This window comes from Lactuca virosa, chromosome 3, assembly GCF_052849685.1.
Source record: "Lactuca virosa cultivar CGN04683 chromosome 3, Lactuca_virosa_CGN04683_v6, whole genome shotgun sequence".
In the NCBI taxonomy this organism is placed as follows: Eukaryota; Viridiplantae; Streptophyta; class Magnoliopsida; order Asterales; family Asteraceae; genus Lactuca; species Lactuca virosa.
Genome location: NC_136428.1, coordinates 54169406 through 54196385, shown reverse-complemented (window position 1 = coordinate 54196385; position 26980 = coordinate 54169406).

The window sequence follows — 26980 nt, the reverse complement described above, 5'->3', positions numbered from 1 at the left end:
AAGGCACTAGCTTTTATAAACTAAGTATGTTTCTTGTATAAACTTTTTACGTTTGCACGTATAGTTCAAATCCTTAGGAATACTACAAGGTTTTATGACATGCATTTTATGACACACAATGTCACGTAAAAATCACAGGGTTTTGTGTAAAAACGCATATGCTATTTTTAAAATATGTATTATTTTAACAACACAACATATGAGAATATTGAAGTTTAAAACTAATTTTTGTGTTCGTGACATATAAAAGTTAAACCAATAAATTATAAACAAGTTATAATTTATAAAATAATACTTTATGTGTATTTTTGTATTATCTAGCATAAGTAGTACATGTATTCTCCACCGAAAATATATAAAAAAGGGGTCGTAACACTCACCTTAACATGTGGTTGTTGATTTGTTTCGAGAATTTGACGCGAGGAATCGAGATGTATTGCTGTAAACACGAATCTTCGAGACTAATTTAATTGCGTAGGAAATATTAACATAAATTAATATGTGGAGGGTTATTTGGTAATTTAACCAAAGTGTAGGGTTCATTTACTAATTTAAATAAATCAAATGGGACTAAGTTTGTCAATACTTTCAAATGAGGGACTAAAATGATTTATTTAAATTCTAAGGTTGAGTTTTGGATTTATTTTGCAAATAAATCACAAGGAGGGGTGTAAATTAAATAAATAGAATGAAAGTTTGAGTACTTTGTATTTGTTTTGAAAAGGATTTTTGGTGGAGGGTAGGTTTTGAATATTTTAAATGTAAGTTTAGGGACTTAGGACCATACTTGAAAGGATTTTGGAACTTGGGGTCAAAACAAATAATTTGGAATACAAGTTTGGTATTTGAGTTTGATTAAGAGGAGGTTTGATACCTCCTATGTTATCGTCGAGCATCACGCACAAAATAAAAATAAAAATGGTCTTGTGGTTCGGCTGTTACGATCGACGAAGGAACAACACAAAGGTTAAGTGGGTGTTGGAGAGGACTTACCACAACAAGATGTGGCTGATGGCGGTGACAGAAGGCGACAGTGGGAGGTGGCGAGTGGCTGATCTTGGCTGCTTCTGTTTCCTTTTCTGCCAAACAATAAAGATGAAGGAGGAGGGACTGTAGGTGGTTGAAGGGATGGAGGAGGGCAGCGGTGGTTGGTTGATGATCACCGGAGGTATAAGGTGGTTTGGTGGCGGTGTTGGGTATTTGTTTACCGAGAGAGATAGAAATGGTATAGAGAGAGAGAGGGAGAGATCGATATTTGAGAGAGGAAGAGAAGAGCTGATGATTTGAGTGATTTAAGAGGCTCTTAATGCTCTCTATTTATAGGAGAGGAGTATACACTCATGCCAAAGAAGGCCATACCCTCAAATCAAATCAAGAGCCATGCTTTGTACCATTTGAGATAGAGTCTAAGCAAGAAGGAAGAGGGAAGGGGAGAGAGCACGTGGGAAAGATAGATGGGGCAAAGAATGAGCTGATTTTTCTACTAGCAAAGTCATGTGGGCCCCACATGAGGTTACACCCTCTTTAAAGGCTCAAAAATACAAATAATCGGGTGCATCGGGATCTGAATGTCAAGAATTTTTTTCGAACGTGCCGATAGATAGAGTTTAATTCAAGGATTTTAAAAACTCAAACAGATTGATTTTTTTGAGTTACGGAACTCCGGGAAATCGCATTTAAAGTTTCGCGTCTAAATAGCCCGTAACGCTCGATTTTTTGATTTTCACAAATATTTTTGCTAAAAATATTTTGAGTATGAAATTAAATATTGGGCTATAGCCTGAGTCCAAAAACACTCTTGGAATTTCCATCGGAGGTCTGTAAGTGCCTCAATGAATCGATTCAGTTTTATGCGATGGAAGAAAACCAATGTTTCACTGTCCGTTTTCTTAAAACGGTCGTGTCTTTTGCATACGAACTCCGTTTTGGACGTTCTTTATATTTTTGGAAACAGGGGAACATATACTATAAGGTTTTAATGTTTGCTTTGCTCAAAACTGCTTAATACGAAATATCAGTTTTTTGGACGCATTAACTAGTGTTGCAGTTTGAGCAGTTTGATTGGTTTGGCAGTTTACACATTTGGGAGTAAGGTATCACTTTTTGAAATGAACCCATTTATTTTACATTAGATGCAATAAAACTGAATGAGTTAAATTACAAAAAGATTTAATGTAATTTAGTCGTTCGTAGTCTATGACCTAAATTCTGGGATGTCACATTGAGGAACAACAACTGAACCTGGATTGACATATTTATCCTCATCACTATGATCATTCCTCATCTTCCATTCTGCTGTACACCGACACCTCTCGTGGTGGTGCTGGAAACAGTCGTGATTACCCCACCAATCATCGCGAATACCATTGTTATGAACTCTCTTCTAAACAAATCATGTAGGCCATTGGAGGCCACCTAAGACAACCAATGACTTGAAGTAGATGATGTTGGTAAAAAAGAACCAGGCAGACAAGTTTGTTAAACCATAGGAACCAAACAGGTAGATGCTTTCATAGTTTCCAGATTGCTTGTTTTGGGAAACGAGAGGTCCGATGAGTATTGGCATACTACCCCTTGTGTGTATCTTGGTTACCCCACAAATCATCGTGGATACCATTGTTATGACCTATCTTCTAAAAAAATCCTTATCTCCTGCCATGTCATCTTCGATAAAACAATATTTCCTTTTGGATGTTTTACTCCCGATGAAGCACCTCGTTATGATTTCCTCGATGACATCTCTCCTTCTTCTCTCCTATAGCTCACTACTTTCACACTTCTCCCCTCCCTCTCATACATCTGGTAATCTCCCATCACTCTCGGTCTTGGCGCCTACTGGTTCCACACAACCGGCGTCAAATTCAACCGATGTTTCCAATCAACCGACAGACTCTTCGGATGTCGTGCCTCCTACCCAATCTCCTTCCAACAACCCCATATACCCTAACACTTCCCACCCCATGCTCGCTCGTTCCAAAAACGATATTAGAAAACCAGTCACTTGTCTTAATATTCTCACTTAAACTAAATCATCTATTCCTTGGTCTTACTTACATGCATTAGATGATCCAAACTGGCTTAAAGCCATGAAAGAAGAGTATAATACTTCAGTTTATAACAAAACGTGGATTCTTGTTCCACATCTGCAGTGGGTAAACATTGTGAGATCCATATGGTTGTTTAAAAAGAAACAGAATGCAGATGGTTCTCTAAATAAGTACAAGGATCGGTTAATTGCAAATGGAAAGCGTCGGCGCTCGGGTATTGATTTTGATGAGACTTTTAGTCCAGTGGTCAAACCAGCTACCATTTGGACGATTCTGTGTATTGCAGTCACTCATCATTGGCCAGTTCATCAGCTGGATGTGAAGAATGATTTTCTTCATAGTGACCTTCTGGAGACAATTTATATGCACCAGCCCCTGGCTTTCATGACCCACAACAGTTTGATCGTGTTTGTTTTCTTCAGAAGTCTCTTTATGGCCTTAAACAGGCACCTCGTGCATGGTATCACCGATTTGCTCACTTTTCTACTCATATCGGATTCACTCAGAGTCGTTGTGACTCCTTATTATTTGTTCTTCATGAAGGGTATTATATGGCATACCATCTACTATATGTTGATAACATTATGCTCACTACCTCCTAGCAGTCTCTTCTGCAACAACTTATCTCATCTCTCAGTAAGGAGTTTTCTATGACCGATCTTGGTGACCTTAATTACTTCTTGGGTATATTAGTTCAACGATACCCTAATATGTTCATAAGTTAGAAGAAGTACATTGTCGACATACTCACTCGAGCTCACATGATGACATGTAACCCATGTTGTACCCCTGCTGATACTCAGTCAAAGCTGGACTTGTTTGGAGATCCGGTCGATGATCCCACTCTCTATAGGAGTGTAACACCCTTTTTGGATCAGTATGTAATATAGGGCTCATGGGCTGTAAATCGATTATGTGAACACTTTGGGGCTTCGAGAAAGTAAAGTTTAGGCCTTATTGAAGGTTAACAAGTTTGGTTGTGAGGTCTAATCCTTTGAATCGTGAGTGGAACCAAGGGTGAACTGGGGGAATAGGATTATAGTTTTGAGTTCTACTTGTGTTAAGCCAAATTTAACAAGATAGGTTGTAGAACCTTTCAAGACCTTTCCGTGGATATAAAGAACGCCGAAATCGGAGTTGGAGCAAAGAAGTTATGGCCGTTTGAAGTTTAAATGAAAAATGGACTTTATCTGGTATGCTGTGCGTACCTAATGACGCTGGGTGTAATTACACAGGGTGCAAAGCCTAATTTTTTTTTTTTTGGGTTTGAGCCCTATTTAAGCAACTTAACTCTTGGAAACTCTCTCCATATTCCTCCTCCATCCTCTCCAAAGATTCATCTCGAAACCCTAGCCCCATTTGTGAAGATTTTGAGCTTATTGAGTGTTTATGAGTGTTTTTGGGTACATCTTGAAGAAGAAGAGGTCCACCATTAAAGCTTGGTGAAGCTCAAGCTCGTGGATCCAAAGCTTACATTGCTTTTCTCAACTCTAGAAGGTATAAAGCTTGAATCTTGATGATGTATTTGTTAGATCTAGCTAGTTTTGGATTTTATGAGATTTTTAGTCACTTTAGTGCATAAATTTTAGATCTTGAAAGTTTGTGGCATTGTTATGGATAAAGTTGGAAACTTTATCCATCTAAACATCATTTTAATTCAGATATGAAGGTTGGAGACTTAGACTTAAACGATTCAGTTGAGAAAGATGCATTCTTGGTCCCTTTGAGATTTAAAGACTAGAACTTAATTGTTTGGACTATCCTAATGGATAAAGTTGGAAACTTTATCCATTATGGAGCTATTTGAAGTCATAAAATGTGACCTTGGTCCCTAGTTTTCCTCCATGCATGGTCTTTGATGACTTACGAGTTAAGAAGATATGTTTTTGGATGTTGAAGACTTAATAGCCATGCAAGACCATAAAGTTGGAAACTTTATGGCTAAGGACATCATTTGAGGGTTAGATATTGATTTTGGAAAAAAGAGCTTAAAGAAGATCTTAATGGATTGGAAGGATGGTAGTCGCGTACGCTGGACGTACCAAAGGGTACGCTGCGCGTACGTGGTCATCCCCTCGACTTCTATTCAAGGCGTAGTACACCCCGCATACGTCTTGAGTATGCCCAACATACTAAACTGAGTTGACTCAGTTGACTTTTGACTTTGACCAAGTTTGACCAAAGGGCATTTTGGGTAATTTGATTTATAGTTTGAGATTTGGGTCCCTGTTAATTGAATATGTGACCGATAGAGATCGCTTTTAGAGTAGTGATCGGTGCAACTATTCTTTCAGACTGTGAGGTGAGTCCTCTTACCACATCCATGGGCCGAAGGCACTAATGCCGACCCATTATTGTGTTATTTAGGATGATAAATGTTATATGGTTTATATGTGGTTGTATGATGGGTTGAAATAAACCCCAGGGTGGCACCCACTATCCTATGTTCGTGTTAAAATAGACCCCAGGGCAAGGCCCGCTATTGTATGATTGGGTTGAAAGATATCCGAGGGGGAGGCCCCATGGCGGGGCCCATATGTGTTGATCGGGTTGAAATACACCTCAGGGCGAGGCCCCAAGTGTGACATCCCCATTTTCACGGCCAGAAAAGACCGATTTTGTTTATGCTTTATAAAAATCAGAGTACCTCTTTTAATAAAAATGTTGCGGAATTTGTTCCCAGAAGAACATGATAAATACGTTATCAAAGCATTTCCGAAGAAATGTATTTTTATTCATTTTCAAAACCTTGGGATGTCATTGTCAATACAGAAACATAAGCATAAACAGAACTTACATTCATTTACACTAGTGATCTACATCTCTTTTAAATCTCTCAGTGTAAAGTAGCTTCATATCGACACCTGTGATAGAAATAAGCTGGAGTGGGTCAGGTTGGGAAACCAGGTGAGTACATAGGGTTTTCAACCCACAATAATATAATTATTATGTTTAAACATCAAACAATCAACCCAATTACCCATCCCCATTATCTTCTTTACTCTTAAGGGTCTACCCTAAGATTCAGCTATTCCTCGATCATTCATTCCTAAGGAGTATCCTAAGGAATCGACACTAAGTCTGCATAGTCGCCAGAGTTTATCTCGTTTATTAACAGTATCATTTTCGAGAGTCCACTCGTAATACCTGTCTATGGGTTTTTAGAGTACACCAGGTGAACACATCGTTCACAACACCTACAGGTTGCGAGCATGCTAGTGTGCCACTAGACTGTCTAGAATAGTCCGTGGTTGTCATCCATACTTTGCTAGATGACGGGGCCATCGCTTGGGTCATCGTTTGGCTCATCAATTTGGCTCATCGCTTTGGCTCATCGTTTTGGCTCATCGCTTAGGTCATCGCTTCGCACCATATTTTATCACTCATATATCATCGCTCATCGTTCATCTCATCTTTCATCGCTCATCATTTATCTCATCTTTCATCGCTCATCATTTATCTCACCTCTAATCTACCCATGTTTTACCCAACACATTTTGTAGATATAAAATACATATACAGTTTAGATCATTTAAAACATGTATAAAACGTTTCATCCAGCATAGACAACAAGTATTCAGATAGTATACACACATAGCACGTAATTTATATAAAATACTTCATATCTATGTGTAAGATGAATGTAACTATGCACTCATCTGAAAGGTGGTGACTCGGAACTCGGACATCGCTTCGTTATCTCAAAACAATTTTCCCTTGACAAAACAACGGGTTTTTCTCAAAAACCGGGTTTCGCCGGAGCAGCGTTCCCGAGCCGAAAGGCTCCTTTCTCGGGACTCCGGGATCCTCGGGGCTTCCTTCGAGTGCTAGGGAGGTTCCCTAGGCTTTTGGGGGGTTTACGGGCTAGAGAGAGGTTCTAGAGAGAGAGAGAAGAGGTTGGAATGGTGTGAAGAATGAGGGAACCCGACACCTCTATTTATAGGATGGAAAACAGCTCTACTCGTCGAGTAGGTCCTCCTACTCGTCGAGTCCATGCCACATGTCACCTTCTGGTGGCTTGCCATGGGGAGAAAGCCTTGGCCCATAATCAGCCACGTCACCCCTTTTGCAGCAGCACCCTGCCGACTTCTAAACCACGTAACTTTCCCATACGAGCTCCGGTTTCGACGTTCTTTTTTTCCACGCGTAGGTAAAAACAAGATCTACAACTTTCATTTAGACTCCATCGGCTAATTCTCGACTGATCTTAAATTTAACAGTAGGATGAGATTAGACTGTTAAATGACCACGAAGAATTCGTAACTCCTTCATACGGACTCCGTTTTTGTCTGTCTTTTTACCGTTGAGTTCCTATTAATGAGATATTCAACTCTCATTTAGGTTGCGTAAGCTAAAAACAGCTCGAACTAAAATTCGAGTTTCGGGTCGTGCACTGCTATGCCAAATCTTAGAAAATTCATAACTTCCTCATACGAAGTCAGATTTGGGCGTTCTTTTTATGGATGTTCTCGGTTTAACATATACTACAACTTTTGTTTAGATCACTAAGGCTAAAAATTCCTCTATTGTAAATTCACCATTTACGTCTCCCGGTGCCGTGCCGGTTTTGCCGAAATACTTCGACGGGCCATAACTTCTTCGTTATAACTCGGATTTTGGCGTTCTTTATATGTACGGAACCCTTAAGACATATTCTACAACTTGGTTAAGATTATTTATTCTAAATAATCTTTTTTTCGAAAAGTCGTTTTCGACCCCTATTATCTCTAAATTGACTAGCCCGGATCTACGGGCGTTACAATTATCTCCCCCTTAGGATGATTACATCCCGGAATCATCAACGAGACAGGGCTCACATGATGACTCCATACGTTATCTCTTCATCATATGTAATAACCGTAACTTTGATGTTTCTTCGAACGAGTATCTAACTCTAAGACTTCCTGAATGCAGGTGGTGCCCGATCTTGGACCCGCTCTCTATCTCATGTTAGACTTTCAATCATGATCTTCATGTCACGATCTCGATCTTTATTGGAGACTCCTTCTTTAACAAACTTGAGAAAAGTTTCTTCCTTCGATTATCATAATAAACCGATGGGTCATGTTCTAATGACCTCTCATCGTATGATGCATTGCTTGGACTCAGATATTTTAGAGTCAAATTCCAGAACAGACTATACCTTCCTTCATGTTCTAATCACATATTAAAAGGTAGCATTTCTAGCTACAAGCAACTATCGCGATACCTCTACCGATCGCTTTGATTTTATTTCAATCTTCCGGCTTAAGTCAGATGCTACATCAAACTTGGTTCTCTGAACCACGTAACATACTCATCGTAGTCGGACTCAATTCGATATGACCACTAGGGTCGGAGTAACAATCATATTCTTAGTTATTACTGAAACGATGGTAACGACATATTTGAATAAAACGGTATCAATTACTAGCTTCTTGGTAACCTTGTAACTTTCCCTGGTCCAAGTGTGAGTCCTGTGCTTCCGGTAGTATAGGCCTCTACTACCATTCACACCTACTCATACTCGTCCCAAGTATTGTCTCGCAGTTCTCCAAGTCACCATACAAGAAAATCACATAATAACTTAACACATCAGATAGCAAAACGAAGGTTTTATATTATTCCTTGAAACGATTACATAGGTGTTCAAGTTCACCCTAGACTATGCCTCTAACAGGCTACATCATACGATACTATGGCTACTACATAACTCGATCTTCAGATATGAAGTCCTCATCCTTGATTCCTCGCGTTGTTATCTGCTTCGTCGGGGATAATGTGAAATGCCCTTGGATTTGGCGGTGCATTTGGCCTTGCTGCTTCGTTTTTCTTTGGGCAGTCTCTAGAAATATGCCCTTCTTTGTTACATCCGAAAGATACCTTCTTGTTGAATGTGCACTCGTTGGCGTAATGGCCAGACTTGTTGGATTAGGTGTCTAAGCTCATAACTATAATTGGTATGTACTTAAATTGATAGCAGCACAGTCCTTTTGGGTTGCCCTCAACCTAAGAACTGGACAAGGAAATTATGAAAGGAGAGATATTAATAAGATTAATAAATTAGTATAAATGATTTATTAATATGTTAATAGATTAATATATTAATTAGAAATCGTTATGTTTAATTAATAGTTAGCCAGAAATTAATCAGAATTAATTTTGGGGTTAAAAGTATTAATTATAAAGTGCAGGGACTAGTTTGCAATTATCTAATAGTTGAGTGGAAGGCTCCAGAACCTCCTTGGAAGGAGGTGAACGAAATCCATAAGGGAAACCCTAGAGATTTCGTCCAAGGGGTCCAGATAAGGCCCTTGGATCTTGCTTAGGCCCTAAGCAAAGGATAACTAGGGTTTTCCCTAAACCCTAGATCCCTCAGCTATTTAAGGAGCCTCCTGGCTTACATTTGAGGTGACTGATTTCTTTGGAAGAAACCCTAAGGCCGAAATTGCATACTCACTCCATCCTCTCTCCTACTACTTTCCTTCTTGCTAGTTCTTGGGTGTGATTCCATTAGAGGCATTACATTTGTGGTGCTAAGCTTCCAAGAGGATCAAGATCAAGGTCAAGAGGATTATCAATTGTTTACTATAACAATTGAAAGGTATGTAACTCTTAAACCCTAGTTTGTTAATTTCGAAATTAGCCTCCTCCTCTAGGGTTCTTGTGTTGCAATTCAAAGTTATATGTTCAATAGTTAAAACATAGATCTAAAGTAGGTTGCATGTGAACTTAGGAATTGTTTTCTACTTTATTTGTTTTACCTAAAACCCATCAGTGGTATCGGAGCCATTGTTTGTTTTAAATTGAATTGCTATAATTGTTGAATTGCAAATTAGGGTTTATAGCCATTAAACCCTAAAGGCCAAATTTTCGCAATTAGGGTTTTGGATTGAAGGGTTTTTCGAAAACCCTAGCCTCCAAAGAACCCTAATCGAAATTAGGGTTAGGATTTTGAAAACCCTAGCCTCCTCCTTTGTAAATTTCGAAATATGCTAGAAGTTTTAGGGTTTCTTGTTTTGGATAATTGTTACTTGATTAGATTAATTGGATAATTATCCTTACCCTAATTTTCGAAATTTAGAGGGATAAGGATTAGAATTAAATTAATTGATTAATTTAATTAGATAATCCTTACAAGATTTAATAAATTGATTAAAAGTTAATTAATAGATAAATATTAAATCTAGTTAATTGGTTTATTTAAAATTAATTTAAATAGTTTAAATTTCGAAATTTATAAACCTTGAAGTTTTAAAAAGTTTTAAAACACACCTTATATATGTATTATGATTAAATGTTTAATATTATATATGTATAAGAATATGGTCAGTCAAATCGCTAGTATGCCTCATTCACGAAGCTAGTCTATAAGGGGGGTATAAGGAAACTGCCTATAAAATGGTAGTTGAATGGGTGTCCACTCTCACCCACCGCTTCCTTGATTAGTGGAGGGTCGTTAGCAGAACGGATTTGATAGGACAACGACTTCTCATTAAAAGTATAATGCTATTAAAGAAAGTACTAGAACATTATTTTTCAAAATCCCAACTCTAGTTACTTTAGGAAAAATGTGAAAAGTATGCTAATCCATGAAATTGCACATTATGCTTTATTGGTCGTTAGTGGAGCGTGTGTGGTTAACCAGCACACTAAAAGGCACAAATAAAGAGTAGTAATGGGTATCTCATAATTGTCATTTTGATGGAGCGTGTGTGGTTTACCAGCACATCAATAGTTAATGATAAAGACAATGAGGTTACCAAGCACATTTGCATGGTTATTCACATCTTGTTTGTGATCCTCGGCATCCCAGTCACAAATAGAAGAGCATAATCTGAGATTAAAACATGCCATTGAATAGTTTCAATGTATCTCAAAAGAATTAGGAATTTCACTTTGTTTGTTTCGTCTAATGGTGGAATTGGTGAATCGTCATTCACCTACCTTTATGAAATTTACACTTGGATCTCGGCATCCCATTTCTAAGTTGTGAATCTTCATAGTTGGATCCTAACCTTGATATTTTATCTTTGGGTTATTATATTGAGGTATCTTGAAATCTAACTAAAACTTTCTTTCTTTTCAGATGTCTACTCCTGGAAACACTTCTGCTTCATCCTCCTCCAACCAAAACTTCTCTTTGCTCAATATCTGCTCCAAAGTCGTTATGGATGGCTCTAACTATAACGATTGGATGCGCAACATCAAGATGGCTCTTCGTTTTGAGAACAAAGAATATGTTCTTGAAAAGGAGCTCAAAGAACTTGATGAGTCTGAAGCTACTCCTGAAGAGCTTGCTGCCTACAAGAAACACTATGATGATGCTACCAAAGTAGCATGCATCATGGTAGCAACTATGTCCCCAGAACTGCAGAGGTACTATGAGGACTACTGGCCTTTTGAGATGAACAAGGACCTTATGGAAAAGTACCATAAGCGAGCTCGTCAAGAAAAGTTTGAAGTAGTCAAGTCACTCATGGCTTGCAAGATGAAAGAAGGGGAGTCAGTTGTGTCCCATGTGCAAAGAATGCAACGCTACATAGAGCGTTTGGTCAAGCTCAATATTCACTTTGATGAGGAATTGGCCATTGACATGGTTTTGAACTCACTTCCTGAATGTTATGGTCAGTTTATTCTAACTTACCATTTGAACAACACTGAGCAAACTCTGGCCCAATTGCACAACTTGTTGCAGACAGCTGAAGCAGGGATGAAGGGTAAAAGTATACCCTCTACACCTGCAAGTGCCCCCGTCTTGGCTATTGGACAGGGAAAGGAGAAAAAGAGGAAAGGTCCTCCCAAGCAAAACTGGAAGAGCAAGGCTCAAGCTGGGTCATCTAGTAATGGCCCAAAGGCTAAGCCCAATGGTTCCACTCCCCATGTTTCTGATCCAAAAGAGGTCGTTTGCTTTTACTGCAATCAAAAGGGGCATTGGAAGAGATCTTGCCCACAATATCTGCAGGATATCAAGGATGGTAAAGTGAAGCCATCTTGGGCAGGTATTTACACTATTTCTGCTAATAACTCATTATCTTCTCGTTCATGGGTCCTTGATACAGGATGTGGTTTTCATATCTGTTCTGATATGCAGAGACTAAAGGAAAGTGAGGAGATAGAGCGAGAAAGGATAAACTTGATCATGGGAAACAGAAAGTCTTCACCAGTAACCAAGATCGGAGTTTATCAGCTTTTGCTTAGTAATGATGTTAGATTAGATTTGATAAATTGTTGCTATTCGTCTGAGATGACGAGAAACATTATTTCATTTCATGCATTGTTCAGACAAGGTTTTAAATATTCTTTTAATGATTTGAATGGTTCAATTTCTGTTTATAAGAATGGTGTTTTCATGTTTGAAGCTTTACCTTGTGATGGTGTGTATGAAACAGTGACTTGTGTTGATAGCTTAGGAAATAGTGTACTTAATATTGACTTGTCTAATAGTGTAGACAAGGCATGCTTGTGGCATTGTCGTCTTGGATACATTAACAAGAAACGCATAGCCCAACTCCAAAAGGATGGAGTGTTGGAATCATTTGACCTAAAATCAGATGATATGTGTGAATCTTGTCTTTTGGGAAAGATGACAAAATCACCATTCACAGGGTCTTGTGAAAGAGGTGAAGGTCTGTTGGATCTCATACACACAGATGTGTGTGGGCCCTTCAGATCAACCACAAGGGATGCTAATCGATTCTATGTGACTTTCAGTGACGATTATAGCAGATATGGTTATATCTACTTGATCAAACATAAGTCAGAAACCTTTGAAAAGTTCAAAGAGTTTAAGCATGAGGTCGAAAATCAATTGGGCAGAAAGATAAAGATACTTAGATCCGATAGAGGCGGGGAGTATCTTAGTATCGAGTTCAACGACTATCTGAAAGACTGTGGGATAGTCTCACAATTGAATCCTCCTAGGACACCACAGTTAAATGGTGTAGCTGAGAGGCGTAATCGGACCTTGTTAGACATGGTTCGTTCTATGATGAGTCGTGCTTCGCTTCCTATTCACTTCTGGGGGTATGCCTTAGAGACAGCCGCCCACATCCTCAATCTTGTCCCTACAAAGAAGGTTGCCAAAACACCTCACGAAATGTGGACTGGGAAAGTCCCCTCGTTAGCACATATTAAAGTCAGGGGTTGTGAAGCTTTCGTAAGACGAGAGACTCATGACAAGCTAGCAGCTAGAAGTGAGAAATGTGTTTTCATTGGTTACCCAAAGCAGTCTTTTGGATATTTGTTCTACAGGCCTAGTGAAAACGTGGTCTTTGTAGCACGAAGAGGAGTCTTTCTAGAAAGGGAGCTCATATTCAAAGAGGACAGTGGGAGCACCATTGAACTTGAAGAAATTCAAGAATCAGCCAATGAAGGAACCTTAGATGACACTAGTACTCAACCAGAGGAAACAGTTCCTGTTGAACCAGTTGATAACTCATTACCTCTTCGAAGGTCCACTAGGGTGAGTGTGCCACCTGAGTTGTATGGCTTTCATATTACTTCAGATGGTGACACATTCATAAGTGACAGAACACTGGTAAACTTAGATGAACCAGTCAATTATAAGGAAGCGATGGCAGGCCCAGAGGCTTCCAAGTGGAAAGAGGCAATGGACAGCGAGATTAAGTCCATGTATGACAACCAAGTTTGGAATTTGGTTGATAGTGCACCAGGTCGTAAGACAGTTGGGTGCAAATGGATCTTCAAGAAGAAGACAGACATGGATGGGAATGTGCATACATTCAAGGCTCGACTGGTTGCAAAAGGTTTCACTCAAACCCCAGGGGTTGACTATGATGAGACTTTTTCGCCAGTAGCTAAAATTAAATCTATTAGGATATTGCTCGCCATAGCTGCCTTTCATAACTATGAAATCTGGCAGATGGATGTCAAGACTGCTTTCCTTAACGGGAAGTTGGCTGAGGATGTTTACATGAATCAGCCAGAGGGTTTTGTTGATGCAAAGTTTCCCAACAGAGTGTGCAAGCTTGAGAAATCCATTTATGGATTGAAACAAGCATCTCGCAGCTGGAATCTTTGCTTCCATGAGAAAGTCAAAGAGTTTGGTTTCTCTAGAAGTGAAGATGAGTTTTGTGTGTATATCAAGGCTAGTGGGAGTATAGTAACTTTTCTGGTGTTATATGTCGATGACATATTACTCATTGGTAACGACGTTCCAACCTTGAGAGATGTTAAGTCTTGGCTTGGAAAGTGTTTTGCCATGAAAGACCTTGGAGAAGCTGCCTATATTCTTGGGATTAGAATATTGAGAGATAGAAAGAAGAGACTAATTGGACTTAGTCAGAGCACATACTTGGATAAGGTACTAAAGAGATTTAGTATGGAATATTCCAAGAAGGGAGAGCTACCTATCCAGAGCAATACCAAATTGAGTAAGACTCAATGCCCGAGTACAGATGAGGAAATAGATGACATGAGTCGTGTACCTTATGCTTCCGCTGTCGGATCGATCATGTACGCTATGACATGTACTCGCCCTGATGTGGCTTTTGCTTTGAGCATGATCAGTCGCTATCAGGGAAACCCAGGTAGAGCTCATTGGATAGCAGTAAAGAATATACTCAAGTATTTGCGAAGGACAAAGGACTGGGTCCTTGTACTTGGTGGCAATGATACTTTGAGAGTAGATGGTTATAGTGATGCCAGCTTTTAGACGGATAGAGATAACTTCCGTTCTCAGTCAGGCTGGGTATTTTTACTGAATGGAGGAGCAGTTACTTGGAAGAGTTCCAAGCAAGATACGACGGCTGATTCTACTTGTGAATCAGAGTACATAGCAGCGAGTGAAGCGTCGAAAGAAGCAGCTTGGTTGAGGAACTTCATCGGAGATCTCGGAGTTGTTCCAACCATCCAGGAGCCTATGGAACTGTTCTGCGATAATGAAGGAGCGGTTGCCTTGACAAAGGAACCGAGAGATCATGGTAAGACCAGACATATCAACAGAAAGTACCATTTCATCAGACATAGAGTAGAAGAAGGCCATCTTATAGTTAAGAGGGTGTCATCTGAAGATAACGCAGCAGATCCCCTCACAAAGGGTCTGAGTAGGGCTAAGCATATTCAGCATGCTCGGAGCATAGGACTGAAAGATGATATTAGTTTTAGTAGTTAGATTAGTTTTGTTCTGAAACTTGTAACAAAGTAAATGTAATTGACTTTTGGTGATTAAATAATAAAGTATTATTTATAAGTTTGGTTTCGGCCTTTTGTCAATTGTTTATTATTGTGTTTCATTTTTGCATGTTTTACTTCCCGAATAATAAGATTATTCAAACTCCACAGTCGCTCGTACTTTTGGAAGTAAGTAGTGAATCAAGACTGTCATGAACTGGATTGTAGATTGTCTAAAGGATAGACATGGCAATAGAATTGCTGCAACATTCATGAGTACTCAGAAATTGAGATTTGAATATTAGATAAACCCTCGCTCGGAGTATCACTTCATGGAATTCATCACGAGTAATACTGAGACGATAATATCTTCTAATTTTGAAACGAAGATATATGAGTTGTGATTTACAAGTCGGTCATGCATTGGTGATACGAAAACGCATCAGTAACTTGGTGTTATAAAACGTATTGTCATGTATAATTTGATGAGTAAAAGATACAAGCATATGAGTCAACGTTTATTCGTTCCTTTTGCCCTAACCGGAAAAGCGATATCTGTGGGCCCCTCGATGATTTGGTGTTGACTTATGTGCTGGGCCCAACCAGGACTAAATTGATGTGTTCAATTAGAAGTCCTACATCATCACAAATCAGGAATCGGGAAACATAGATTATGGACAAAGAGATTGATTACATTCCATGTCTTTTGTCTAGGGATATCTAGCAAAACGAAGGATTATATGATCACTTATCTTAGGACACGTAACTGACTGGGTCAGAGTTCGGCAGCAGCTTTTGGAAGCTACAATTTGCTGGTCAAATTTAGAAGGCATACTAGCAATTATAGTTACAGACTTATCCAAGTGGGAGACTGTTGGATTAGGTGTCTAAGCTCATAACTATAATTGGTATGTACTTGAATTGATAGCAGCATAGTCCTTTTAGGTTGCCCTCAACCTAGCAATTGGACAAGGAAATTATGAAAGGAGAGATATTAATAAGATTAATAAATTAATATAAATGATTTATTAATATGTTAGTAGATTAATATATTAATTAGAAATCATTATGTTTAATTAATAGTTAGCCAGAAATTAATCAGAATTAATTTTGGGGTTAAAAGTATTAATTATAAAGTGCAGGGACTAGTTTGCAATTATCTAATAGTTGAGTGGAAGGCTCCAGAACCTCCTTGGAAGGAGGTGGACGAAATCCATAGGGGAAACCCTAGATTCGTCCAAGGGGTCCAGATAAGGCCCTTGGATCTTGCTTAGGCCCTAAGCAAAGGATAACTAGGGTTTTCCCTAAACCCTAGATCCCTCAGCTATTTAAGGAGCCTCCTGGCTTACATTTGAGGTGACTGATTTCTTTGGAAGAAACCCTAAGGCCGAAATTGCATACTCTCTCCATCCTCTCTCCTACTACTTTCCTTCTTGCTAGTTCTTGGGTGTGATTCCATTAGAGGCATTACATTTGTGGTGCTAAGCTTCCAAGAGGATCAAGATCAAGGTCAAGAGGATTATCAAATGTTTACTATAACAATTGAAAGGTATGTAACTCTTAAACCCTAGTTTGTTAATTTCGAAATTAGCCTCCTCCTCTAGGGTTCTTGTTTTGCAATTCAAAGTTATATGTTCAATAGTTAAAACATAGATCTAAAGTAGGTTGCATGTGAACTTAGGAATTGTTTTCTAGTTTATTTGTTTTACCTAAAACCCATCAAGACTTTCCTCACTTGAAACATATCACCTCTTCGCCACATTTTCCTAAGTGTTTCTTCTTGCATTTATCACACCATCTTGCTTCACTTCCCCCTCCTCTAGACTTCGGGAATTTTCTCTCCTTGTTGGACCTTGAAGATTCTTCATGCTTCCTTTTCTCCCCAACTTCAGCTTTCTCCAGACCCTTCTCTTTTATCTGGGTCTCCACATTCTTAGCAGCCCAGATGTCGGCTTTCAGAGTGGTTGCTTGCTTGACCATTGGACCAAAGTCCGCTGGTACTCCGTGGGCATACTTGCTGACCTTGGAGAGCTCGGTTGGAACTAGATAAGGAACGAGCTTCATCTTCTCCGTAATACTTGCAGCATACTCGGTGACACTCATCCTCCCATTCTTTAGATTCTGGAATTCATTGTTGATCTCTAGAAGATCCTGCTCAGAGCAGTACTGCATCTTCAATTGCACTAGGAAATTTTCCCAAGACATCTTGCTTGCTTCTCCCTTGGGCATCGTGTTAGCTAGTAGCTTCCACCAGCTCAGTACTCCAGACTTTAACAGAGGAACCGCAAGGGCGGTCTTCTGTTTGTTTCTACACTCACAACTCTCAAACATTGTCTCCATCTCGGAGATCTAGTCCATAACTTCCACCGGTGATGGGCTTCCAGAAAGACTCGGGGGTTTGGATGCCATGAAATCCTTGTACTTGCATCCACGTCCGTCATTTCCTCCATCCTGATTGTTTCGTCTAACTATTGGTGGGTTGGCTTGACCAACCGTCCCACTGTAGTTCCCTCCTTCTGACTGCCCATCATTCAGCTCGGGCTGTTCAATAGGCATCGTAAGTTATTCTTGATTTTGTTGAAGTAAACGCCTTGTTTCCTCCATTTGACGATCCAACATCATTTGGATCATCGCTTGTACTCCGGCCATCGTGATTGGCTCAGGAGAGGCTACTACAACATGTATTTGCTCAATCACTGGTGGTTGATTCCTGTTTCCATTCACATACCCAGCTCCACTGCGGGTTCTTGCCATTTCGATCTATTCACCAATTTAAACGTTTGGTGTGTAGCGACGAGAATTTAGATAAGAAAGATTTTATTTACGATCAACGTGTAAATCTCCTTATCACTCCGAAAAGTTACATGCCAGTTCTAATACCGTAATTAAACGTTTAGAAATCTGAACACATAAAGTTTCCAGATCCGGTCGGCAACAGACCATAGATCCAATCATACATTTAGCATCATAAATCATTTAGCACATAAGAGCATGTTAGGCATTTTCCCTAAATAAGCTAGTGCTTGTGTATATTATGGTGTATTACCTAAGACACACTCCTCACAATCATTGCTTAGCATTCTAAGTTTAAGTCTAGAAATAAATCCTTATTCCTAGTTCGCTTAAACTAATGCTCTGATACCAACTGTGACATCCCCATTTTCACGGCCAGAAAAGACCGATTTTGTTTATGCTTTATAAAAATCAGAGTACCTCTTTTAATAAAAATGTTGCGGAATTTGTTCCCAGAAGAACATGATAAATACGTTATCAAAGCATTTCCGAAGAAATGTATTTTTATTCATTTTCAAAACCTTGGGATGTCATTGTCAATACAGAAACATAAGCATAAATAGAGCTTACATTCATTTACACTAGTGATCTACATCTCTTTTAAATCTCTCAGTGTAAAGTAGCTTCATATCGACACCTGTGATAGAAATAAGCTGGAGTGGGTCAGGTTGGGAAACCCGGTGAGTACATAGGGTTTTCAACCCACAATAATATAATTATTATGTTTAAACATAAAACAATCAACCCAATTACCCATCTCCATTATCTTCTTTACTCTTAAGGGTCTACCCTAAGATTCAGCTATTCCTCGATCATTCATTCCTAAGAAGTATCCTAAGGAATCGGCACTAAGTCTGCATAGTCGCCAGGGTTTATCTCGTTTATTAACAGTATCATTTTCGAGAGTCCACTCGTAATACCTGTCTATGGGTTTTTAGAGTACACCAAGTGAACACATCGTTCACAACACCTACAGGTTGCGTGTGACATCCCCATTTTTCACGGCCAGAAAAGACCGATTTTGTTTATGCTTTATTAAAATCAGAGTACCTATTTTAATAAAAATGTTGCGGAATTTGTTCCTAGAAAAACATGATAAATACGTTATCAAAGCATTTCCGAAGAAATGTATTTTTATCCATTTTAAAACATTTGGGATGTCATCGTCAATACAGAAACATAAGCATAAACAGAACTTACATTCATTTACACTAGTGATCTACATCTCTTTTAAATCCCTCAGTGTAAAGTAGCTTCATATCGACACCTGTGATACATATAAGCTTGAGTGGGTCAGGTTGGGAAACCTGGTGAGTACATAGGGTTTTCAACCCACAATAATTTAATTATTATGGTTAAACATCAAATAATCAACCCAATTACCCATCCCCATTATCTTCCTTACTCTTAAGGATCTACCCTAAGAATCATCTATCCTGCATTCGTTCATTTCGAAGCCCATTGCTTCCAGGGTTTATATGATAGACACTAAGCCCATAGCTGCCAATGCTTGTCGTAAAGCAATAATTCCATAGCTGCTAAAGTTCATTCATCGGGTACTAAATCCATAGCTACCGGTGTTCAGCTAATAGGTACTAAATCCATAGCTACCAACGTTTATTTAACAGGTACTACGTCCATAGCTACCAATGTTTATTCTATAGGCACTAAGTCCATAGCTGCCGATGTTATTTGTTAGGCACTAAGTCTATAGCTGCCAATGTTCACTCATATCATCTTTCATCTCTCATCATTCATCTACCCATGTTTTACCCAACATATTCGTATATATAACTACATATACATTTTAAATTATTTAAAACAAGTATAAAATAGTTCATCCAGCATAGAAAGCAAGTATTCAAATAATATGCACACATACCACGTAATTTATATAAAATACTTCATATCTATGTGTAAGATGAAAGTAACTATGCACTCACTTGAAAAGGTGGTGAATCCGAACTCAGACAGCGCTTCGCTTCTTAAAAATAATTTCCTTCGACGAAACCTAGTATTATTACCACTAGAGTTCAGTCTATTATTCGCCGAGACTAATTAATAGTCTATCTATTATTACTATTATATAAGCGTTAAACAATACTTATATAACCCATAATAATAGCCCGAGTACTTATTATAAGTTCCTAATAACGTTACTATAATTAAATAAATGACATATTAAAAATAGCGTAGGCGTAGCTCATTTACAGCGGGTTATATAGAAAATCGGACTTTGCTTGGAGCAGCGTTCCCGAGCCGAAAAGCTCTTCTTCTCGGAGCCGTCGAGCACTCCGGGGCTTCCGCCTCGTGCTAGGGAGGTTCCCTAGGCTTTTCGGGGGGTTTCGGGGCTAGAGAGAGGTTCTAGAGAGAGAGTAAAGAGAAGAAAGAATGGGAAATGTGTGAATAAAATGAGGGTGGGAGAGGTTCTATTTGTAGGGTGAAAAATGGCTGAACTTGGTGCCACATGTCACCATCTAGTGGCAAGACTTGGGGAGAAAGCAATGGCCAAGATTGTGCCACATTACCCATTTTCGCACAGCACACTTCCGACTTCTAAAATCTGTAACGTTCACATACGACCTCCGTTTTTGACGTTCTTTATATCCACGCGTAGGTAAAAATAAGATCTACAACTTTCATTTTGACTCAGTCGGCTAATTCTCGACCGATGTTATATTTAACAGTACGAGGAGATTATACTGTTAAAAGTTCGCGTAAAATTCATAACTTCTACATACGGACTCTGTTTTCGTCTGTCTTTTTACTGTTGAGTTCCTATTAATGAGATCTTCAATTCTTATTTAGGTCGCCTAGGCCAAAAACCGCTCGATCTAAAATTCGAGTTTCGGGCTGTGAACTGCTAAGCCAAATCTTAGAAAATTAATAACTTCCTCAAACGAAGTCAGATTTGGGCGTTCTTTTTTTGTATGTTCTCGGTTTAACATATACTACAACTTTTGTTTAGATTTCTAAGGCTAAAAAGTCCTCCATCATAAATTCACTATTTACGCCTCCCGGTGTCGTGCCGGTTTTGCCGTAAAACTTCGACGGACCATAACTTCTTCGTTATAACTCGGATTTCAACGTTCTTTATATGTACGGAACCCTTGAGACGTATTCTACAACTTGGTTAAGATCATTTGTTCTAAATAATCTTTTGTCAAAAAGTCGTTTTCGACCCCTATTATCTCTAAATTGACTAGCCCGGATATGCGGGCGTTACAATTATCTCCCCCTTAGGATGATTACGTCCCGGAATCATCAACGAAACAGGGCTCACATGATGACTCCATACGTTATCTCTTCATCCTAAGTAATAACTGTAACTTTGATGTTTCTTCGAACGGATATCTAACTCTAAGACTTCCTGATTGCAAGCGGTGCTCGATCTTGCACTTGCTCCCTATCTCACGTTAGACTCCAAATTATGACCTTCAAGTCACAATCTCGATCCTTACTGGAGACTGCTTCTTCTTCTTAACAAACTTAAGATAAGTTATTTTATTACTAAAATGGACCGACGTGTCATATTCTAATGACTTGTCATCGTATGTTCCCACGCGTAGACTCAGGTCTCTTAGAGTCTTCCAGAACAGACTATACATTTCTTCATGTTCTAATCACATCTTAAAAGGTAGCATTTCTAGCTACAAGAAACTATCGCGATACCTCTACCGATCGCTTTGATTATCTTTTATTTCAATCTTCTGACTTAAGTCAGATGCTACATCAAACTTGGTTCTCTGAACCACGTAACATACTTATCGTAGTCGGACTCAATACGATATGACCACTAGGGTCGGAATAACAATCATCCTCTTAGTCATTACCGAAACGATGGTAACGAAATATTTGAATAAAACGGTATCAATTACTAGCTTCTTGGTAACCTTGTGACTTTCCTTGATCCAAGCGTGAGTCCTGTGCTTCCGGTAGTATAGGCCTCTACTACCTTTCACACCTACTCATACTCGTCCCAAGTATTGTCTCGCAGTTCACCCAAGTCACCATACAAGAAAATCACATAACAACTTGACACATTAGATAACAAAAAGAAGGTTTTATATTATTCCTTGAAACGATTACATAGGTGTTCAAGTTCAACCTATACTATGCCTCTAATAGGCTATACCACGTGGTACTATTTACACGACTACTTCATAGATCCTCATTCCTGATCCCTTTCATTTCCATCTTCTTCGTCAAGGATCATATGGAACGCTCTTGCCTTCGGTTTCGGTGGAATGTTTGGTCTTGCCGCCTCTTTCTTCTTCGGGAAATCCTTAGCAACGTGCCCTTCTTCACGGGATTACTAACACACCCTTTTGCTGGCGGTGCACTCGTTGGCGTAATGTCCGGTCTTCCCACACTTGTAGCAAGTCACTTCCTCGCTACATTTCCCGAAGTGCTTCTTCTTGCACTTCTCGCACCATTTCACTTTATTTCCTCCTCCGCTAAACTCCTTTGAACCAGACTTGATCTTCTTATTGGGCCTCGTAGACCCCTCAAACTTCCTCTTTTCGCCAACCTCAATCTTGTTGGCAGCTCTTCCCTTAATCATATCCTCCACAGACTTGGCAGCCCAGATAGGTGCCTCCAGAGTAGGTGCCTGACGCACTGGCATCGCGTACTCCCATGGAAGTCCCTTTGCGTACTTGTCGATTTTCGTCAGATCATCCGGAACAAGATGCAAGGCGGACTCCATCTTCTCTGTGAAGTTGTTGGTGTATTCATCAATTGACATTCTTCCTTTCTTCAAGGTCAGGAACTGGTTCTCTAGCTCGAGCAGGTTTTGGGCTGAGCAGTACTTGCGTTTGAACTGCACCAAAAACTCTGCCCATGTCAGTTGCAGGGGTTCATTGGGGCTCAGAGTCTTTCCCAGTGTATTCCACCAGCGCACAGCACCTCCTTGGAATTGACGTACTGCAAAGGTGGTCTGTAACTTGCCTCTGCAACCACACGTCATGAAAGCTAACTCCATCTCCGAGATCCAATCCATGACTCCTATCAGATCTTCCTTTCCAGTGAAAGTCGATGGCTTGCAAGTCAGAAAATCCTTGTACTTGCATCCATTCCTCTCGACTCCGTCATACTGGTTGTTTTGTCGAACTATTGGTGGGTTGGCTTGACCAACGGTCCCACTGTAGTTCCCTCCTTCTGACTGCCCATCGTTCAATTCAGGCTGTTCAACTGGCATTGTAGGTTCGTCCCTATTTTCATGCAACATTTGCCTCATCTCTTCCCGTTGTTCAGCCAACATAGCTCGTATCATGGCTTGTACTCCGGCCATTGTAATTGGCTCAGGAGCATCTGCTACAACAGGTATTTGTTCAATCACTGGTGGTTGATTCCTGTTTCCATTTGCATTCCCGGCTCCACTATGGGTTCTTGTCATTTCGATCTATATACCAAATCAGACGTTCGGTGTGCAATGACGAGAATTAAGATAGGAAAGATTTTATTAACGATCGACGTGTAATTCTCCCTATTTCTCCAAAAAGTTATATGCCAGTTCTAATACCGTAATTAAACGTTTAGAAATCTAAACACATAAAGTTTCCAGATCCGGTCGGCAACAGACCATAGATCCGATCATACAATGCATATCATAAATCATTTAGCACATAAAAGCTTGTTAGGCATTTTTCCCTAAATTAGCTAGTGCTTGTGTCTATTCAGGTGCTTTACCTAAATTTTATTAGACACACTCCTCACAATCCTTCCTTAGCATTCTAAGTTTAAGTCTAGAAATAAATCCATATTCCTAGTTCGCTTAAACTAATGCTCTGATACCAACTGTGACATCCCCATTTTTCACGGCCAGAAAAGACCGATTTTGTTTATGCTTTATAAAAATCAGAGTACCTCTTTTAATAAAAATGTTGCGGAATTTGTTCCTAGAAAAACATGATAAATACGTTATCAAAGCATTTCCGAAGAAATGTATTTTTATCCATTTTAAAACATTTGGGATGTCATCGTCAATACAGAAACATAAGCATAAACAGAACTTACATTCATTTACACTAGTGATCTACATCTCTTTTAAATCCCTCAGTGTAAAGTAGCTTCATATCGACACCTGTGATACATATAAGCTTGAGTGGGTCAGGTTGGGAAACCTGGTGAGTACATAGGGTTTTCAACCCACAATAATTTAATTATTATGGTTAAACATCAAATAATCAACCCAATTACCCATCCCCATTATCTTCCTTACTCTTAAGGATCTACCCTAAGAATCATCTATCCTGCATTCGTTCATTTCGAAGCCCATTGCTTCCAGGGTTTATATGATAGACACTAAGCCCATAGCTGCCAATGCTTGTCGTAAAGCAATAATTCCATAGCTGCTAAAGTTCATTCATCGGGTACTAAATCCATAGCTACCGGTGTTCAGCTAATAGGTACTAAATCCATAGCTACCAACGTTTATTTAACAGGTACTACGTCCATAGCTACCAATGTTTATTCTATAGGCACTAAGTCCATAGCTGCCGATGTTATTTGTTAGGCACTAAGTCTATAGCTGCCAATGTTCACTCATATCATCTTTCATCTCTCATCATTCATCTACCCATGTTTTACCCAACATATTCGTATATATAACTACATATACATTTTAAATTATTTAAAACAAGTATAAAATAGTTCATCCAGCATAGAAAGCAAGTATTCAAATAATATGCACACATACCACGTAATTTATATAAAATACTTCATATCTATGTGTAAGATGAAAGTAACTATGCACTCACTTGAAAAGGTGGTGAATCCGAACTCAGACAGCGCTTCGCTTCTTAAAAATAATTTCCTTCGACGAAACCTAGTATTATTACCACTAGAGTTCAGTCTATTATTCGCCGAGACTAATTAATAGTCTATCTATTATTACTATTATATAAGCGTTAAACAATACTTATATAACCCATAATAATAGCCCAAATACTTATTATAAGTTCCTAATAACGTTACTATAATTAAATAAACGATATATTAAAAATAGCGTAGGCGTAGCTCATTTACAGCGGGTTTTATAGAAAATCGGGCTTTGCTTGGAGCAGCGTTCCCGAGCCGAAAAACTCTTCTTCTTGGAGCCGTCGAGCACTCCGGGGCTTCCGCCTCGTGCTAGGGCGGTTCCCTAGGCTTTTCGGGGGGTTTCGGGGCTAGAGAGACGTTCTAGAGAGAGAGAGAGTAAAGAGAAGAAAGAATGGGAAAGGTGTGAAGAAAATGAGGGTGGGAGATGTTCTATTTATAGGGTGAAAAATGGCTAAAATTGGTGCCACATGTCACCATCTAGTGGCAAGACTTGGGGAGAAAGCAATGGCCAAGATTGTGCCACATCACCCATTTTCGCACAACACACTTCCGACTTCTAAAATCCGTAACTTTCAAATACGACCTCCGTTTTTGACTTTATTTATATACACGCATAGGTAAAAATAAGATCTACAACTTTCATTTTGACTCCGTCGGCTAATTCTCGACAGATCTTAAATTTAACAGTATGAGGAGATTATACTGTTAAAAGTTCGCGTAAAATTCATAACTTCTACATACGGACTCTGTTTTCGTCTGTCTTTTTACCGTTGAGTTCCTATTAATGAGATCTTCAATTCTTATTTAGATCGCATAGGCCAAAAACCGCTCGATCTAAAATTCGAGTTTCGGGCTGTCCACTGCTAAGCCAAATCTTAGAAAATTAATAACTTCTTCATACGAAGTCAGATTTGGGCGTTCTTTTTTGTATGTTCTCGGTTTAACGTATACTACAACTTTTGTTTAGATTTATAAGGCTAAAAAGTCCTCCATCATAAATTCAATATTTACGCCTCCCGGTGTCGTGCCGGTTTTGCCGTAAAACTTCGACGGACCATAACTTCTTCGTTATAACTCGGATTTCAATGTTCTTTATATGTACGGAACCCTTGAGACGTATTCTACAACTTGGTTAAGATTATTTATTCTAAATAATCTTTTGTCAGAAAGGTCATCCTACTCGTCGAGTCCATGCCACATGTCACCTTCTGGTGGCTTGCCTTGGGGAGAAAGCCTTGGCCCATAATCAGCCACGTTACCCCTTTTACAGCAGCACCCTGCCGACTTCTAAACCCCGTAACTTTCGCATACGAGCTCCGTTTTCGACGTTCTTTTTTTCCACGTGTAGGTAAAAACAAGATCTACAACTTTCATCTAGACTCCATCGGCTAATTCTCGACCGATCTTAAATTTAACAGTAGGATGAGATTAGACTGTTAAATAACCACGAAGAATTCGTAACTCCTTCATACAGACTCCGTTTTCGTCTGTCTTTTTACCGTTGAGTTCCTATTAATGATATATTCAACTCTCATTTAGGTTGCGTAAGCCAAAAACCGCTGGAACTAAAATTCGAGTTTCCGGTCGTGCACTGCGATGCCAAATCTTAGAAAATTCATAACTTCCTCATACGAAGTCAGATTTGGGCGTTCTTTTTATGGATGTTCTTGGTTTAACATATACTACAAATTTTGTTTAGATCACTAAGGCTAAAAAGTCCTCTATTGTAAATTCACTATTTACGTCTCCCGGTGCCGTGCCGGTTTTGCCGAAAAACTTCGACGGGCCATAACTTCTTCGTTATAACTCGGATTTTGGCGTTCTTTATATGTACGAAACCCTTGAGACATATTCTACAAATTGGTTAAGATTATTTATTCTAAATAATCTTTTTGTCGAAAAGTCGTTTTCGACCCCTATTATCTCTAAATTGACTAGCCCGGATCTACGGGCGTTACACTAAAGGCTGGGCCCATGTATGTATATCGGGTTGGAATATACCCCATGGTTAAGCCTAGTTGTATGATTGGTATGTGGTATTTTGGGGAACTCACTAAGCTTTGTGCTTACAATTTATGTTTATGGTTTCAAGTATTTCCGTTTCCAAAAGGAAGGGCATGGATTGATCGCACTACATCACCTGAATATTTATTCCGCAATGAGTATTTATGATTTACTCTGATGTTTTGAAAATACTTTTACTC